Raw genomic sequence first — 18,912 nt, 5'->3', positions numbered from 1 at the left:
TCATTGTCTTCCTTTCTTGTTTACTTTGGGATGGAAACTTGGGCTGTTTGGTGGCTTAGGTGTGATCTGAAGTGTGCTGGTCCCTCCCGGGGAAGCACTTCCCACTCTCAGGAACTCTGCTCATTGCAATCATGACCTTTGGTTTACCTCTGACGGTTGTCAGTCATTGGGCAGCTAAGTAGACTGTAGCATATGGATCCCCAAAGGCAAGGGAGAGAGGCTGTGGATGCTGCTCTGCTGCCTGCAAAGGACTGTCATATTTATGATGTCCCTGATCCCACGTCGGGAGTTTAAATGTGGGCAAGCTTCCGGCTGGGAAAACAATTTCCATGAACTGATCTGGGAAAGGCACTCCAGTGTTCAGGGAGGCCCACTCCCTCCTTAGTCCCTCTCTCAAAAAGAACAAACAGTAAGAAAAAAAGAATAAGCAAAATATGAGTTACCTGAGTTTGAGCAACTAAACAAAGGCATCATCAGATGCCCTGGGTTTTCCTGAGGGAAGTGCTATGCTACTGGGCAAACAGACAGTTCAAGATCTTTCCTTCTTTCTCCCCTATTTCTCCAATTTAAGGGGATGTGGGTAGAAAGACCCACACAGGAGAAGGAGGGAACTGGAGAAAGCAGAGAGAGGATGTTGTGATGCCAGAGTCTACTGTGGGCAATGCAAGAACAGTTACACCCTGTGTTCATGGAGTCATGACCTCCAAAGCAGGCCAGACAAGGACTGGTCGAGATTGACCTTCCTGGGAGAGTCTCCAGCCTTCACATCGCGGCTGTCCCTCCTGCTGTAACGCTGCCCTAGCTGATGCCTTTGCTGGCCCAGCACCTTCAAATAAGCCATTGGTTTCCCCTTTCTGCAGCTGTAGACCATTTTTTCACAACATTAAAGACTGTGTTCTCTGTGCTGTGTATAGGTTTGAGAATTTCCTTTTCTTTTGTCAGATGAAGGAATTAACAAGTAGGAAAAATTAAATTCAGTGTAACCTGCATGTACATAAGACTGCTATTTGGTAAACTTGGTTATCTGGAGTAGAACAGTACAGGAAGGGAATTCGAGCATCTATCACATGCAGGGACACATAGATCACGATGAACAGTTGTTTTATGGAGGGTTTGCTGTGGTCTGGGCATCTGACAAAGCACGTGACCTGGTTCACTTTGTATTCACAGTCCTGCTTGGTTGTCAAGCTTTCCTGCCTGAGTTCTGCAAGCAGTCCATGCCTTGTCCAAGGTTCAGACTCAGCCCTGTGGAGTCACTGTGCTCCACTGCCTGTCAAAGATGGGGTGCTGTGCAACCTCTCCAGTGTCCAACAAACCCGCTTCAATACCTCTGAAGCTTCTGTTTAGAGCAGACTGCAGCAGCCACAGATCCCCAGTACCAGCAGAGCAAGCAGGGATGAGACCCCAGCAAAGGTACTTCAGCAGCACATTGTATCATAGGCCAGCTGTCTTTAATGGTTTAATAATCATTTAATAATCTACTGGACATTTCATCCAAGAGATGGGGAATACATGTGTTCAGCAGTGCTTGGAAACTTCTCAAAAGGTGATCACACCATAGGTCACAAAGCAAGTCTTAGCCGACACACACACACACACACACACACACACACACACACACACACACACACACGAGGGTCAAGATAAATTGTAGCATCTTGTCTCATCACTGTAGAATGAACTAGCAAGAGAATATTCAGAAACTACACCAAATGCTTAGAAACTGAACAGCACATTTGATCGAACAACAGATCACTGGAGAAATCATGGAGGAAATGATAAAATTGCTAAGAAACAAATGAGAGTGGTAACTCAACCTGGCAGATCCCTTGGGAACCAGACAAAGCAGTCCTAAGAGCAAGTTTCACAGCTGGAAGTGCTTGCAATAAGAAAACACGGAGATCTCAAATAAAAAGCAAAACCAACGATGCATCTCACGACTGTAGAAAAACATGAAGGCAACCCCAAACTGAGAAGACAGCAAGAAAGAGTAAAGATTAGGTAGGGAGTGATGAGGTGTGGGTGGGAGGGGATACATCATTGTATTTCTTCATTGTTCATTTCTTCATTGTAAAGGTTAACAAGATTACAACTCCCTAGCCAAACTAACTGAGAGGGAGAGGAAGGGAGGGAGAGGGGGAGAGAGGGAGAGGGAGAGAGAGAGAGAGAGAGAGAGAGAGAGAGAGAGAGAGAGAGAGAGAGAACAACAACAAAAACCAAATAAAATCAGAGGCCAAAAGGGAGTTGTTACTACAGAGAATACTATGAAAACATATTCCAAAGGCTAGAAAACCTAGATGAAATTTAAATTTCTAAATGCACATGACCTACCTAAAGCCAAAAGACATAAATAATTTAAAGCAAACTCATAATAAGCAGTGAGATTGAAGCAGTAATTAAAAGTTTTCCCACAAAGGCCAGTCCAGGACCAGATAGACTCACTGCCAAATTCAGTCAAAAAAGCAAACAAAAACCAATGACACGTATTTCTTAATTCATTTATCTGTTTCTTTTTGTGTGTGTACGCACATGTGTGCGTGGGTGTACATGTGCACACACCATGGCACACATGTGGAGACCAGAGGACAATTCGTGGGGGTCAGTTCTCTTTTTTCTGCCATGTGGGTTTTCAGGATCAAACTTGGGTCATCAGACTCGGCAGCAGGTACCTTTACCCACTGAACTGTGTCACCAGGCCCTGGATTCTAGGAAACTCTTAAGATCTAATATCAATATTTCTCAAACTGTCCCATAAAACAGAATGGCGAGGAACACTGCTAAACTCCTTCTACACAGCCAGCATTATCCTGATATTAAAATTAGGTGAAGACACATCAACAAACCAATGAAGAAAAAAAAAAAAAAAAGAAAAACTACAGACCAATTTCCACGATGAGCAATAGACACAAAAAGTTTCAACAAAAGACTTGCAAACACAAGTAAAAAACACATCGGGTAGATCAAGTAGGTTTCATCCCAGAGATGCAAAGTCCCTTTGACATTCACAGATCGATAAACATAATTCACTATATAAATAAGCTTGAGGTCTGAGATCACATGATCATCTTTATAGATGCAGAAAAGGCATTTGATAAATTTCAGCATGCCTTCATGATAAAAGTCCTGGTGAAATTAGGACCAGACAGGACATTTCTCAAAACAGTAAAGGTTATATATCGCAAACCTACAGCCAACATTATAGTTAATGGGAAAACAAACTAAAAACATCTTTTCTAAGATGTGGAATGAGACAAGGGTGGTCACTACTTCCACTCTTAATTAGTATAGTGTTTGAAGTCTTAGCCAAAGAAATAAGAGAAGAGAAAGATGGAAAAGACATAGAAACTGGAAAGGAAGAAGTAAAGTTGTCTCTGTTCACAGATGGCATGATCCTAGACTTGAGGTCTTGCCAGAACATTCTTAGATTTCATAAACATTTTCAGTAAGGTTGCAGGGCACAAAACCAACACACAAAAGTAGGAGCTCTCATATATATCAAATAATAAGCTCACTGAGAAATAAATTAGAAAATCATCTCATTTATTATAGTCTCCTCACAAATAAAGTACCTAGGAATAAACCTCACCAAGAATGCCCAAAGACCACTACTCCAATAAAAACTTTTAAACACTGAGAGAAGAAATTAAAGAAGGTATTAGGAGCTGCAGGAACTTCCATGCTCCTGGATTAGCAGAATTTACATTGCAAAAACGGCTATATTATCAAAAGTCATCTATAGATGTAACACAATTCCCATAGAAGTTTCAGTGACATCTTTTTTTTTCACAGAATTAGAAAAAAAATTCAAGAATTCATATGAAAACACAAAGACCATGTAGAGCCAAAGCAATCCTAAGCAGAAAGAACACTGCTGAAGGCATCACAATATTTGACCTCAAATTATCCTACAGAGCGACAGTGACAAAGGAAGCGTGGTGCTTGCATAAGAACAAGTATGCAGACCAATGTAAGAGAACAGGGGATAAACTCACACTGATATCACCACTTCATTTTTGACAGAGGATCAAAAGCACACACTGGGAAAAAAAAGCCCACTTAACAAAGGTACTGGCAAAACTAGATGTCCACATGCAGAAGAGTGAACTTAGACCCTCATCCCTCATCCTGAACAAAAATCAATTCTACAAAAATCAAAGACCTCCATTTAAAGCCTGGATTTTTGAAACCTCTGGAAGAAAATATGGGCAGGACATTCCAAGTTGTAGATACAGGCAAAGGCTTTCTGAGCAGACACCGGAAGCACAGGGATAGTCCTGAGAATTAACAAATAGGATGACACAAAATCCAAGAGCTTCTGCACGGCAAGAGGAACTGTTCACAGAGTGAACAGACAGTCTAAAGAATGGGAGAAAGTCATTAGTCAAGCTGGCTAAAGCTTGGACAGGGGATTGAAACCTAGAATTTACATACATAACTAAAAAAAACGAATCCCCCAACCCATGTCAACCAATAAATGAGCGATGGAGTGAAGAGCCTTCAAAAGAAGAAATGTACATGGTCAATTTTTTTCTTTTTAAATTTCAACACCCTTTAATCATCAGGGAAATGAAAATTCAACGCACTTTGAGAGTCTATCTTATTCCAAGCAGAATGTCTGAGATCAAGAAAACAAATAGCAATAAGTGGTGGAGGGGGAACCCTTACTTACTGTTGATGGAGGGGGAACTGGTACAGATATTATGGAAATCTGTGTGGATGTTTCTCAAAAACCTAAAAATAGAACTTTCGTATGGCCCAGATATAGGCACACATCCTAAGGACTCTGTATCACGTCACTGAGATGCTTCCTCATCCATGTTCACTACTGCTCTGTTCACAACAGTAAGGATACGGGGGCTGTCGAGATGTCCATCAATGAATGAATGGATAGTGAAAGTGTGGCACATACACACAATAGAATTTTACTCGGTTGCAAAGAAAAATAAAATTGGTAGGAAAATGGGTGGATTTGGAAAGTTTTGCATTAAGTTGAAGTGACATGGTAACTCTGGGGTTCTGGGCAGTACTCTATCCTCTAACTACTGGTGGTTCCTAGACATCTAGATTTTGTGGATGAGAAAAACAATAATCAAATGTGGATGTGAGAAAAAACAAACTAGGTGTAAATTAGATGCTAATTTTGCTAAGTAAAATGCTCAAAAGAGAACAATCACCATCTAGCACACCCCCTTGAGTGGGAGTATGGGCACTGGAGGACTTAGCACTGTCTCTCTGTCTGTCCTAGATCCCTGCAGCCTGCTGACAACTCTCTTTTGGGCAGGCAGTGGCAGGTCCTTGGCCTGATGTTTGGAGATGCTATATTGTACAAACAAGAATTAACTTAGACCACACCTTTAACTGACCACACCTGGGCTTCAGTTTTGTGTTTTTACCAGCCCCACCCAGGACCAACTGATGAAGACTTGGTGTGGGGGGGGTCTTTCCACCAAGCAGTCCTCATGGGTGTGCTTGTGTGTCACTCACTGAGACAGCACCCAGAGAACTGACTTTGGAGTCTAACGACAATGGCCATCATTATTTTCATTCAGAAGGGATTTGTGGGAGGGGAGATTAAACCTGGATTACAACTGGCTATCTTTTCATTATAAAAATTTTCCTGGTGTTACATTACAAGGGAAGAAATCGTGCAAGTCTTTTTACAAGGGAAATCCTGCTTGGCAAGAAAGTTTTCTTTTAAAGATTAAAAAAACCTAACTCTCTCTCTCTCTCTCACTCTCTCTCTCTCTCTCTCTCTCTCTCTCTCTCTCTCTCTCTCTCTCTCTCTCTCTCTCTGTGTGTGTGTGTGCCTATGTGTGTGTAGATATGTGTACATCAGTTGCCTACAGAGGCCAGAAGAGGGCATTGGGTCTCCTGGAGTTGGAGTCATAGGCAGTTGTGAGCTGCTCAACATGTTACTGGGGACTGAATGCAGGTCCTCTACAAGAGCAGCAAGTGCTCTTAACCACCGGACTATCTCTCCAGCTCCAGACCTTTTTAGTTATTTTAAAAAATCTCATGTGTGTGTGTTTGTATGCACACATTTGCATGTGAGTGCAAGTGGCTGCAGATGCCAGAGGCACTGGAGTGTGTGTGTGTGTGTGTGTGTGTGTGTGTGTGTGTAATCACACACTTGCATGTGAATACAGGTGGCTGCATATGCCAGAGGCATTGGAGTGTGTGTGTGTGTGTGTGTGTGTGTGTGTGTATGTAATCATACACTTGCATGTGAGTGCAGGTGACTGCAGAGGCATTGGATTCATCTGGAAGAAAGTTACCTTTTTAATAAAAGTCAGGTTAACAAAGACAAGAATTCTGTGAAAACGGTTTTGCTTCATGCACAATAGGTACATACTCTAGCACTGTGCGCCACTCTCAGCCCAGAAACTGGACATTTTTATTTATTTATTTATTTATTTATTTATTTATTTATTTATTTATTTATTTATAAAATCAAAGCCTATGTGAGGGGCACATCTGTAATCTGAGCATTCAGGAGGCCAAGGAGGAGACAGTGAGCTGGAAGCCAGCCTAGGCAACATAGTGAATTACAGACCAATCTGGGCTACACAGTGAAACCCTGTCTAAAACCCCAAGGCCCAAAAAAACAACAACCACAAAAACACAACAAACAAGCAAATACAAACTGAATTTCTAAGAGTGAAAAAGTCTGTGGAGATTTGGGATGCTCTGGTCAAATGAGCTCTCTTACAACTTTTTCCTGCTAGGCCTGTTTCCACCTGGCTGGCTGCCCACAGGAAACCCAGGCTTGGTGAGGTGGAGCGACCCACCCAGGAGACTCTTGCTGTTCCCTAGCAGACGGAGTCCCCTGTCAGTCCTAACTTCAGTCCCAGCTATCACTTGCTGCTACTTTCCCAAGACTGACGAGCTATACCATGGAAGAGTGTGAACGCAGAGCTGACGTACCCTAAAGGCCAAGTCCAAAGGCCTCAAGCGGCAGAGCCAAGACGTACATCCAAACCTCCCCGTCTCCGGGTCTGCTTTTGTATTACAGCAGCTGCCAGCTCAGAAAAATCAAAAGACCCAGTGAGTCCGAGATAAAGTTCTTGAGGAGCTTGCTATTTTGGGTGGATGTTAGAAGAAAGCAACATACAATTTGTGTATCAGCAGGAGAAAGCCGGGCTCTGGCAGGCAAATCACCGCCCGCCCAGTGCTGCTGTTCTCGCCTAGGTAAAGGCCATTCACTTCCCATGCTGCTCTTCTTGGGCCTTCTCACCTCACATTCTCACCTTCTCTTCTCTCTCTAATGTGTTGCTTTGCCATTTATGAGCTGCTCGGCCAGGCGCAGCGGCGGCAACAGCAGAGTTCTAAGGAGCATCAGTGCAAGTTTGTCTGTCTTTGTGATTCCACTGGTGTCCTGTGAGATTCAACAGCAAGGTGGGGCCACCCCTTCCTGTGGCTTTGAAGGTGGGGTGGGTGCTGGTACCTCTACTGTCTGCTGTTGCCAGTGTCTTCCCTGATGGCTTTAAGGATGGTATCTTAAGAAGGACAAAGATAGTGGCACTTGGCAGGTGGGCACCTCCATTAGCACAGTGGTGGGGGTGTGAAAAAAAAAGAGGAAGGCATTATGATCAAGGTTTGTACCTAAGTGTGGTTGCACAGAGCCCTTTGAGAACCTTTCTTAGGTTCAGATTGCAACCCGGAAACAGGGATGGCTGAGTCACAAGGCTAGGAGAAGATAGTGCTTGAATGCACACAGGGCGTTGCACATACATGAGCCGTGAGGTCCTTGTGGTTCCATCAGTCTAAAGTGAGCTGATTCATGGAGTGGAAAATCCAAAAGCTTATGGAATTTTAGGAGGTATACTTTTTAGGGGGTGGTGGGATTCAGTTTCATCATCATAGGCAAGCAGGGAGACATCAATGCATACTGGATGTACTTCTGCCCACTTGGAGGTATATGGCATGACATTAGCCAACAGGATGGCCCCCATCCCAGGGAGGCCTCTTGTACTCCGTAGATGCACAATGCAGAATGGAGATAAGAGTTCCCTATGAAATTCAGGGTAGAAGCAGAAATCTGTTTTTCTATTTCCACATTAATCAGGTAGCTCTAAATGTGTGTATGTGTGTGTGTGTGTGTGTGTGTGTGTGTGTGTGTGTGTGTGCACATGCACATGTATGTATGTGCACATTTTTAGAATCTATGCATTAAATGATCCAAGTCTTCTTTTTCTTTGCTGATTTTTGAGACAGGGTGTCTTGTAGGCCAGACTCCTTGAACTGGTTATGTAGACCATGCTGGCTGTGAATGGCTAATTCTCCAACCTCCTCCACTACCTGAGGCCTGAGATTATAGTCATGTGCTACAACACCAGTCAGTGATGTTAGTTGTCTGACCACTTTTCTTCACATGCCTATCTATGAGGAGACACTCTTGTCTAATGCTTGAGGAGACATTCTGGAAATGAGGTTGTTTGAGTTGGGAATCCAGCTTAGGGAACCTTGGGCCAATTCTGTCACCTCCCTGTGCCTTAATTTCTTGAAATGTTTGATGAAGATGGAGACAAATTTGTGTCCACAGTGCCACTGTGTGAGTAAGATGATGCACTCAGTATTTCTTACAAGTGCTTGGGTAGCTGTGCTTGATGAATGTTGAGACAATCATTAGGGCCACCGGGTGCTGAAGCAGGCCCTTGCCACACTATAGGCCTGGACTTCTGGGCCAGATACTGCTCTAGCATCCTAAGATGCTTTCTCTGTGCTCTCTGTGGTCTGCTCCAGGGTACCGATGCGAGAATGCTTCTCTCCTTAGGAAAACCTCCACCTCTATTCAAATGTGCTTGCAGTTGCATGTGCACGTGCACGCACACACACACACAAATGCACACACACACAGATACGCATGTGCGCGCATGCACACACACACATATACACGCACACAGACACACACAATGCATGCATACATGTGCAAAACACACACTCACAATCTCACACACATGCACACACACTCTCATGCACATACACTCACACACACTCACACAATACTCACATATACATACTCACACACACACTCACATACACATACTCACATGCACACACTCACGCACACTCTCACACTCACACACACTTACACATACACACTCACACATGCACACACACACACTTCACATATACTTCCTTTCTGCCCTCATCCTTTCCTTACTCCCTCCTCCTGTCCTTTTTCCCTTTCTCTTACTCTCCCTTTTTATCCACCCGCCCCCTTTTCTTCCTTTCTTCCTCCCTCTCCAGCCCTTTGGAGGAGGATGTGGACCAGACAGCCTCTCTGCCCAGAGCGCTTTGTCTCTGATCAGACCTGACCTGGGTCACTGAGTTCATGAGGTTACCATGACAACGCGTATCCCTGGCTACCCATCAGGAGGCAAAGACCAATTGAAAGGGACTGCCATTTCCCTGGGACATACTGTATTTATCCTCAGCAGCAGGGCCCTGCACTGGCATCAAACTACAGGAAGAGTGGCTGATACTTGAAGTGTGGGAGGGAGGGAGAAATGAATATTAGTGTCTTAGTTTTTCAGCATGTTCCCTGTGGGGGAGGACCACAGATTGTTCTCGGGGAGCGACATTTTATTTCAAATGCAGCCAGTGTGTGCAGCGGAGAGGGAGGTGGGCTAGGCTCCTGCAGATTTTGGACACGGTGGGTTTTACAGAGAAGGAACAAATTATTTAGACTTAAAGTGACTTTCTGATAGGTCCAATGAGAAGAGGGGGTAGAAAACATTAAGAAGTGTCTTCTGTGACAGGCCTTTTGTAGTATTTTATCAATTTGTTGAAGAAACTTCATGAAATTATTATTCTAGTTTTTTAGAAATTATTTTCCATGTGTGCATGAGGTGTGTGCGTGCATGCGGTGTGTGTGTGTGTGTGTGTGTGTGTGTGTGTGTGTGTGTGTGTGTGTTGATGAAGGACAACTTTATGGAGTTGGGTCTCTCCTTCCACCTTTACATGGGTTCTGGGAATTGAACTTAGTCACCAGGATCGTGGGGCAAGGCTCTTTAGCCACAGAGCCACCTTGCTGGCCCAATTCTAGTTTTCTCGGTAAGAAAGAGGAGCCTTGTAAAGCTATGGTGAGCTGGCAAGTTCAGACAGCTGGCGGAGTCACAGCCCTGAGCTGAGTTATGTGCCTCCAGGGCTGGTGACTACTGTGTCACTCTGTCTAGATTCCCTGACAGCGTTGCTACTGCATGCCACCCATCCCCCTGCTTGGCCTCTACCGCTGGCCCATCTTTCTCCCTAAACTTTTTTTAGCCCTTATTTGCAGAATGGAATCCCTGGAGAGTCATTCAGACTCTGTGTTCCACACTGTGAACCTTCAGAACCAGATCATTGGATGAAACCTAGAAGTGAGGGTGTGGGAAGAGACGTTTCTCTCGAAACCAGCTCTCCTGGGCATCCTAGTAGACCCCGAAATCGGGGGCTGAGTCTTTAGAGGAATAGCTCAGACACCACATGGATTGCTTACTTATTGTTTTCTCGATTGTTTCCAGGGTCAATGCTGACAGGGGGAAGAAAACTTCCTACAGCCTTCCGTAGCACTAAGATCAGCCTCAGGCAAAGAAATAGTGTTGGAGGAAGGACCACAGAGCTGCCCCATCGTCCCCACGTGTGTTCAGCTCACACATCTTTGACGTGTGGCCCTCCCTTCCTTCCTTTATTTACCCAGATGTCACTATAGACAGTTCTTGGAAGTCGTGTGAAGGGAGAAAAGCATACCCTATGGGAACTCCAGTGAGACAGAAATGTTGGTGAGCAATACTGAGAGTCTCATGTTTGAAAAGAAAAAGCAGACAGGCACAGGGTCCAGTCAATTTGGGAAGATGCCTGGCAGCCTTTGTCATCCTGGCTGGTGAGCTAGGAAGCTGGCACCCCTCAAAGGTATGCTTTTCACGACCTTTCAGGTATTTCAGAGCAAAACTGAGTGATTCTGTTTGGGAATCCTGTCCTTGGCAGCATCGGTTGGTACCTGTTCAGTTTTTGGTCAATAACACCAACTTCTACTAAAACCAGCTTCTTCCCAAACTACTTAGCTTTTAAGTAAAGACTGAAATGAGCACAGAGCCAGAACTCCCCACCCTGTCCCCATCCCATCATACACTGTGACCAAGTTCACTGCCTCCTTCCAAGATGACCAGAACAGCTGTGCCAGTGATTTCTCTATCTGTCATCCTCTTTTCCCACCTACTCACATTACAAGCCACCTCCAGGTAATGTTTAGAATCAAGGTCCCTCCTTGTCTTTGGATTGCTCTTCTGACCCCTGCTTAACTACAGAGGCAGCTGCCCCCACAGACCATATAACTCATGGCTCCTCCATCCTGGCATATCTTCCAGTTCACAGGAAGATGGCTCTAGCCATTCCTGACAAGCTCCATGCTTGCCATCATCCGAATCTGCCCTCTTATCCTCCACCCTTCTCTCTCATAGTTATTCAAGGCTTCTGTCCAATGTCACTTGGCAAATCTTGTTTCTTAGACATAGCCTCTCCTCCCTCTGAGGGTCTTTGACTATCTTATACCACCAACAAAACAATAAGTTTTTTCTGTTCATGATCTCTTCTGGAGACTGCATCACTTAGAGACTGGGGTTATTTCTCTCTCACCATGCAGGGCTGTGCACAGTGCTGCGTGTGGGGTGGGCATCAGAAGTGAAGCTATGAAATGGAATAGCCCAAGGAGTAGATCTCAGACCTTCCTAAATGTTTGCCGTTAGTGGGGGTGTTGTGGGGGAGCTGCATTGTGCTCCTGTGTCCCCTTGGCCCAAACGTCTGGCACAGACAAGATATGACAGAACACGGAGATGTCACAATCACAGAGACCACGGAAGCCCCCACACACCCACAGTCAGTTAAAGACCAGACTAGGACCAATGTCCTGGTTAGGGTATAACTCTTAGCAAATCCATTAAACTCCTGGCAGATGATGGTTCACAAAGGAGGGCCGTTAGCTAAGAATTCAACAGAGGCTGATCTGTTCTACATTCTCGCTTGGGTTTGTAAATACAGGCCATGCACCTTGACCTAGGAGACTTGAACATATTGTCTCTGACTAAAGGGACTATACATCTCAGCGAGGAGGCTGCATTTTAGCCAGGCACTTCCTTTTAGTTGGCGCCAAAAGACCCATAGATTATAATTAGTGGATTTACTAATTGCCTTTCCCATAGAGACTGGCATTGGCCTGTCCATCTTTATTCACAACCTGAGGGCTTCAGAAACATAACTCAGCCCCTCACCCAAGCCCAAACATGCAGAGACAGCCAGCAAACAGCATCTGTTTCAAAGGAATGCCACTTGTCCAAACGGAAAGCCAAGCACTGAGCCATCTCGCTTCATCAAGGTATTTGTTTCCCGAGTAGGGAGAGAAATGCTATTCTGTCATTAAAAGTCTTTTAACACGCTGTGGGACCATGATCTGACTTCTGCTAGGCAGAGCTGACAGGTGTCAGAGCTTGGGTCTTAGGTCCTTCCTTCCTTCCTTCCTTCCTTCCTTCCTTCCTTCCTTCCTTCCTTCCTTCCTTCCTTCCTTCCTTCCTTCATTCTTTTCTTTCTTCTTCTGTCTTCCTATCTCCCTCCCTCTGTCCTTCCTTCCCTCCTTCTCTTCCTTCTTCTCTCTTTCTCTCATTTTTGTTTAACATGTACCTGCTTGGGTGGGTGTTTTCACATGAACACACACATGTGGAGGTCAGAGGTCAACATTGGGTGCCTTCCTGTGTTGCTCTCTGCCTTGTTTCTTGAGATAGTGTCTCTCACTGAACCTGGAGCTTGCTGATTTGGCTAGACAGACTGGTTGGCAGTGAGCTACAGGGATCCTCCTGTCTCTGCTTCCCTAGCCTTGGGAATTATAGGCACATGCTATGTAGTGTTTACCTGGGTTCTGAGACTCGAACTTGGGTCCTCAAGTTCATGTGAGAAACACTTTACCGAATGAGCTACATCCATATCTCTTAGACACCAGTTTTCTGATCTTAGGAGGCAGAAATTCACAATCCATCTGGGAGCAATGTAGGGAAGATTGGAAGGAATGTTCACTAGTGTGTGGAGGTATGGTGTTGACAGAACAAACGGAGGGTTGCTGGGAAGGTGGCATCTGTAGAACACCTGCCTGGATGGGCTGTCGCTGTTCTGCCTTTGTTGAAATCGGGGGAATCTTGTAACCGTGTCCTGAGCATACAGAATCACATTTCTATAGCATCAGCGTTTAACACTTTCCAGCCTTGCGAGTGACTTCACAGGTTTTGAAAAAGTGCAATGTTTCAGAGGACAAGAGCTGCTCCTTTGCTCTCCCTGGTTTCCACTTGTCCTACAGAATGGTTTCCTGGGATCGAGTCATTGGATGTAAAGTAGCTGGAGCAGAAACATGCACCTCTAGGGTTTGGTTCAAAGCGACTCATTCATATTTAAACCATCTTGGTGAAGCAGCCCTTCTCGCCTCAGGTGTGTGAGGCACAGATATAGTGGAAACTGGCCAGAGTGTGTACGTGTATAGTCTTAGATGCTAAAAAAAGGGATCCTTTCCTTTTTTGCATATGTGTGTGGTATGTGTGCACGTGTGTATGTGAGTTTGGTGGGGAGACAGAAACATATTCAGGTGTGTGTGTGTGCATGTGTATGCATAGGCCTGAAGTTGCTGTCAGGTGTCCTCCTCAATAGTTCCCACTTTATTTACTGAGGCAAGGTCTGGCTGAACCTGGGCCTAGTCGATCTTAGCTCGTCTAGGTAGTCAGTTTGTCCCCACTGCTGCCTAAGTGTTGGGATGACAGGTGGCTCCAGCACTGGTGTGACTTTTGTGTGGGCTTGTGGGATCTGAACTCCATCACTCAGGTTTACACTCAAGCACTTAATTTGGTGAGCCAGCCCTCAACATCGATCCCTTCTAACACAGATGAGACGCAGAATCCCTTCTGTAGAGAGCATGGGGATTTCCTAAGCAGAAATACTGGGCCCTCTTCCAGCAACTTTACTCTTGTGTTGGTGGGTCAGGGGTCACATGATCCATGGCTACTGTCAAGCACTACAGAGAAAGGAGGATGGAGAGAGGGTGGGGGAGATGCAACCCTGCAGTTGGAATTCCTGATAGGAAGGTGGGTCATCAGTGTTCTGTAACTGAAGATGGATGAATTTACTATTTTCTATTTTTATTTGTGTGGATGAATGTGTGCCCATGTGTGATATAGCAATGTATAATATAGAAATGATAGGATAAAAGGGTAGATTATTGAATCCACTTCAATCCAAAAAAACAACTATTAATCTTACATATTTTACATTAGTATGGATTTGGTTTATTGATACAAATTTGAAGTTAATTTTGTTATACTGCATATATATTTCTATTCTTGTTTAATGTATTATGTTTATGTAGCTCATTTAAAATTCTAATATATAATTAAGAAATACAGATTAATAGTCATCTATGATAATCAAATTTATAGTCATGTTAGTTAAGTTTTCTAGGTATACATATATTTCAATTAGGTATGTAATCTTTAAACACTTCAAAGACCCACAGAATTTAAAGTGTTTTAAAATAGACTTTTCTGGACAGTGAGACACATCTGCTCCTGACAGCACCAATTTACTTTATAGAGGAAGATGGGCATCTAAGACACTCCATAAGGAGTTTATCTACTTATTGGCAAAACTGCCCATTTGGGCAAGAAACTGCTCTTGCCTGGACTGCTTGAAAGTACGTTGTATAAGCTGGACATGCAGGACCCATAGGAAAGTGACCATTGAACTTTGCCAAAACAAGGTGAGGTGGCCCTTCAGGTTCCTGCTTCACAGAGAAGACTGCCAGACATTCTGTAGGACACAGAAAGAAGTGATGAACTTTTCCAATAGGTGAGACAATCCTTCAGATTTCTTGCTTCACTAAAAAGTCTGCCAGAGACTCTAGGCCTGTAGGCTGAAGATGGATGCCTGAACATTGCAGAGGAACTTTGGATCCAGGCAGCCAGATGTCTCTGTCATTTCTAGAATTTTGGAAGTTGCTGACAATGCATTTCCTGTTTACTTAGGTAATATTATATCCTTCTGGGGTCTTTGATGGAGTTGAAGACTAGATAGTTATAATTATAGTTTTCCTTAGTCATGATAAAAGATGAGCTAGATATAAAACTTTAGACTCACAAAAGGATAGATGATAGAATATTTTCTTTAATTTTGCCAAATACAAATAGACTAGATATTGTAACTGTAATTCTTGCTTGATAACTGTTTTGTTACGTGTAATTTTACTGTTAAAATTAAAACCTTCCTTTTTGATTAGACAGAAAAAGGGAAGTGGTGTGGGATGTCTTTCTGTATGCTGTGAATATGTGTTGCTCCCATTGGTTAATAAATAAAGCTGCATTGACTTATGGCAGGGCAGGATGGAGCCAGGTGGGATATCCAAGAGAGATAGAGAGAGAAAAAAGGTGGAGTCAGGGCAGACATTGCAAGCTGCCACTAGGAGAAGCAAGATGTGAGAGAACAGGTAATGCCACAAAGCCACGTGGCAAAATATAGATTTATAGAAGCCTGAGCCATTAGGCCATAAAGTTTGTAATTAATATAAGCCTCTGTGTGTTTACTTGGGACTAAGTGGCTGTGGGACTGGGCGGGACACAGGAATACTGGCTACACATGTGAAATTGTGCCGTGTATGATCTGACATCTTCTGGACTCTGCAACCAGATCATTTGGGTTTCGCTTTCCCTTTCTCCTTCTCAAATCATAACTGCCTTGTCTTTTTACAGAAATGTAAACCAAAGAGATAGACTTTTCTTTACTGCAGATTTAGATTCCCGGGGTTGACCCCAGGAAGAGTCTTCGAGTATGGAAAATGCACCAAGGCTATTCATAGCAAAGGGGCCCCTCATCATCTTCTCCTGTCACAGTGCCCAGTGGTGGCTCTGGACTCCAAACACTTCATTTTTTTCCTGAGTTGATGGTTATCATTTTGCCTTTGAATACACACACACACACACACACACACACACACACACACACACACACACTGGCTTCAGTCTAGCAGCTGCCTTTGACAGAACTGTCTGTCAGTCATCCACCCTGGAACTGCTTTTGAATAAGTCGCAGCCCTGAGCGCTGAGTCAGATGGCTTGTCCTCATGCCCACCTGCTGTTGTTTTCTTGAAACTGGACCTTTGTAACATGGGGCTAATGGCAGCCCATAGGGATGACAGGAGATAATGTTCATACTACAGCCAGTGGCTGTTATGATAGGAGGAGGGCATTTCAATGCAGAATAACCAAATTCTAGGTTCCTGTCACTGAAACTCCCAATGCTTTTCAGGTTGTTTCCTTATTCCAAGTGCATGCGGCAGAGGAGGAGCAGCATTAGCACTCTGTTGAGGGACAGACCACAGCTCCTCTATGTGCCTTGTTGTCAGCTGATGGCCTTGACCACAAAGCCTCCAGACAACCACTGGCTTTCCTTTAACCTGTGACATCTGATTCTGTACGCTGCGTCCCTCTCGGCTGATGGTCTGTAAGGTCCCGAAATAAAAGTCATTTCCCCGACAAACACTACTGTCTGGATCTTGTTTAAAATCTGCCTAAACGTATACAAAGAGTCTTGTGAGTTCTTCAGGGTGGTGGTGCCTGATTGGTGAATACCAGGCCATGAGATTTCTCTCCACTAAGGTTGTAGTCAGTGGTGTTTAAATCCCCGCTGACATCTTTGTTGTCTGAACTCCTGGAGAATTACCAAAAACTCTTTAAAGCATTTTCATTGATGTTTGAAATAAAGACTAAAATCTTTCACAAAACCTTCTCTAACCTTACATCTCAAGCTCAGCCCCATCTCTTCCCTCTTCTCTTCCCTTTTCTTCATCCCTGTGTTACGGTTTCTTCCTTCAGTGTCTTTCAGCAGGTTGTTCTTTATCTGTAACTTTAACATTCTGCCTGTCTGCTTGTCTGTCTGTCTGTCTGTCTGTCTCTGTGTCTCTGTGTGTGCGCGCATACATGTGAGTACAGATGCCCACTGAGACCATCAGATCCTGTGAAGCTGGAGTTACAGGTGGTTGTGAGCTGCGTGGTATTGGTGCTGGGAACTGAACTCTTGTCTTCTTCGAGAACAGCCAGTGCTCTCAACTGCTGAGCCATCAGTCCAACTCCCAGACTACTCCCCATCCTCTTGCTTTGCCTCGTTCATTCCTTGAATGTGCAACCTCATTTTGAAGACAGCAGCCTTGGAGGCATCTCCCTACCCAGGCTCTACCCATCCCCTAGACCTGGCTGGGTCTTTCTGCCTAGCTGTGTTGAAGGTCTTCTCCTTGACCTCAGTGTCCTGTCATTTTGATGTATTCAGCCGTTGATTTTTTAAAATCTGTCTTCATAGACATTTGATATTTGAATCTGAGTTGGTGTTTACCATATATTCTAGAAAAATCATTCAAAATCTAACCTATATTTAACGTCTGCACTTGGAAATCATTGCAGATCAGTTCTTCTTTTTCTGACATTCTCTCTTTGCTCTGGTTCCCACTTTTCTGTACTACCCTGAAGAATTTTCTCTAATTGCCCTTCCCCATAACAGAACATGAATTCTCCCTTCAATTTTAGCTAGCTTACTATTTACCACGGACTCAGATTTTATACAGACGGACATACCATTTCTGTAAACTGTAATTCAGACTTTATCAAGTGTGCCTGATCTTTAATGAGAGTTTCTTTCAGAATGTCTCTGACTGATGTCTTGCTAGTATTGCTGACTCTGGAGTACGTGGGATGTTGTGTAATTTGCAGCTCTGTCCTGCTTAGGGTAGTCCCAGAATCATTAGCTTCTGCTTCTTCACTTTGGTTTTGATTTTTTTTTCCCCCATTTTGGCCCTGGAGAGTTCCTAACTTGCATTTAAAAGGCTGGTTGATGCATCCTATCCAGCATACCCACACATCTTACAGTGACAATTTTGTTGTATCTTGTTACTGGAAATAGATGTCCTCGAGGGCCCCTTTTGTAGACTGTCCTAGTACCTTTCATGATTATTATTAAAACATTAAGCAATTAGGAGCTGCTGAACGCCTACCTCCTCTTGCGATCATGTAGTTACATGGGAAGGGTGCCTTGTTCGGAACAGTGGTGCCAGCTGCTACGCCAGTGCCCGGGATAATGACGGAGCTCAGTGTCGTTTCCATGAATGAATGAATGAAGCAAGGCAGAGTGGCCATGGCTGTCCTGTCAAGCAGTCCCTCTCCATCCCTTCCTTTACTGCCTTTATTAACCCATCTTGTTCTTCCTAAGAGGGTATCCTTTCCTCAAACATGTTTACTCCTTCTGTAGTCAGTAATTTCTCACTGGTGATTTGAGGCTATGTTTTCCACAACACTTTATGTAGTTTTTCCACTCCCTGATCTTTCTTTTTTTTAAGATAGGGTCTGTCTGTGTAGCTCTGGCTGGTCTGGAACTTGATATGTCAAACAGGTTGGCCTTGAACTCAGAGAAATCCTCCTGCCTCTGTCTCTTGAATGCTGGGATTAAAAGTGTGCACCACCATGCTCAACTTGAGTTTATTCCATTTTTACTCACTACCTTCTTGATCTCAGAAGGACTGGGGTGTGAATTGTTTCTGAGCAGGTAAGGAAACCTAGGGGTCATTTGATAAAATGTCTTCCCTTCTGCAGGATAGTAGCAAATTCTAGAATTAACTCTGCTTTAGCCCATCTGATAGCAAGCATGTAGGACTTTGCCCCTAGCTATTTAGAATGAATAGCAAAGGTCCTTTATGTGAACATAATATTGACTTTGCCTCTATGCTGATCAACCCACTCTTGCTAAAGAAGCCTATGTCAAGGCAGACACATGGGCTGTGTTAACTTGGACCTGTTCATTAGGAGGCACTTTGATTTGAACATTTCTCAAGGCTCAGATGGCTGGGCTTTTCATTTGGACAACGTG

At 44.1% G+C, this 18,912-nt stretch overlaps 1 protein-coding gene across 2 annotated transcripts in view; it reads right to left on the bottom strand.

Moving 5' to 3' along the window:
- Gria1 (glutamate ionotropic receptor AMPA type subunit 1) overlaps window positions 1-18,912 on the bottom strand; it is a 328,214-nt gene that overhangs the window by 22,308 nt on the left and 286,994 nt on the right. The window lies entirely within an intron of this gene.

Source organism: Peromyscus eremicus, chromosome 8a (genome assembly GCF_949786415.1).
Source record: "Peromyscus eremicus chromosome 8a, PerEre_H2_v1, whole genome shotgun sequence".
Taxonomy (NCBI): Eukaryota; Metazoa; Chordata; class Mammalia; order Rodentia; family Cricetidae; genus Peromyscus; species Peromyscus eremicus.
This window is presented reverse-complemented; position numbering and strand designations above follow the sequence as displayed.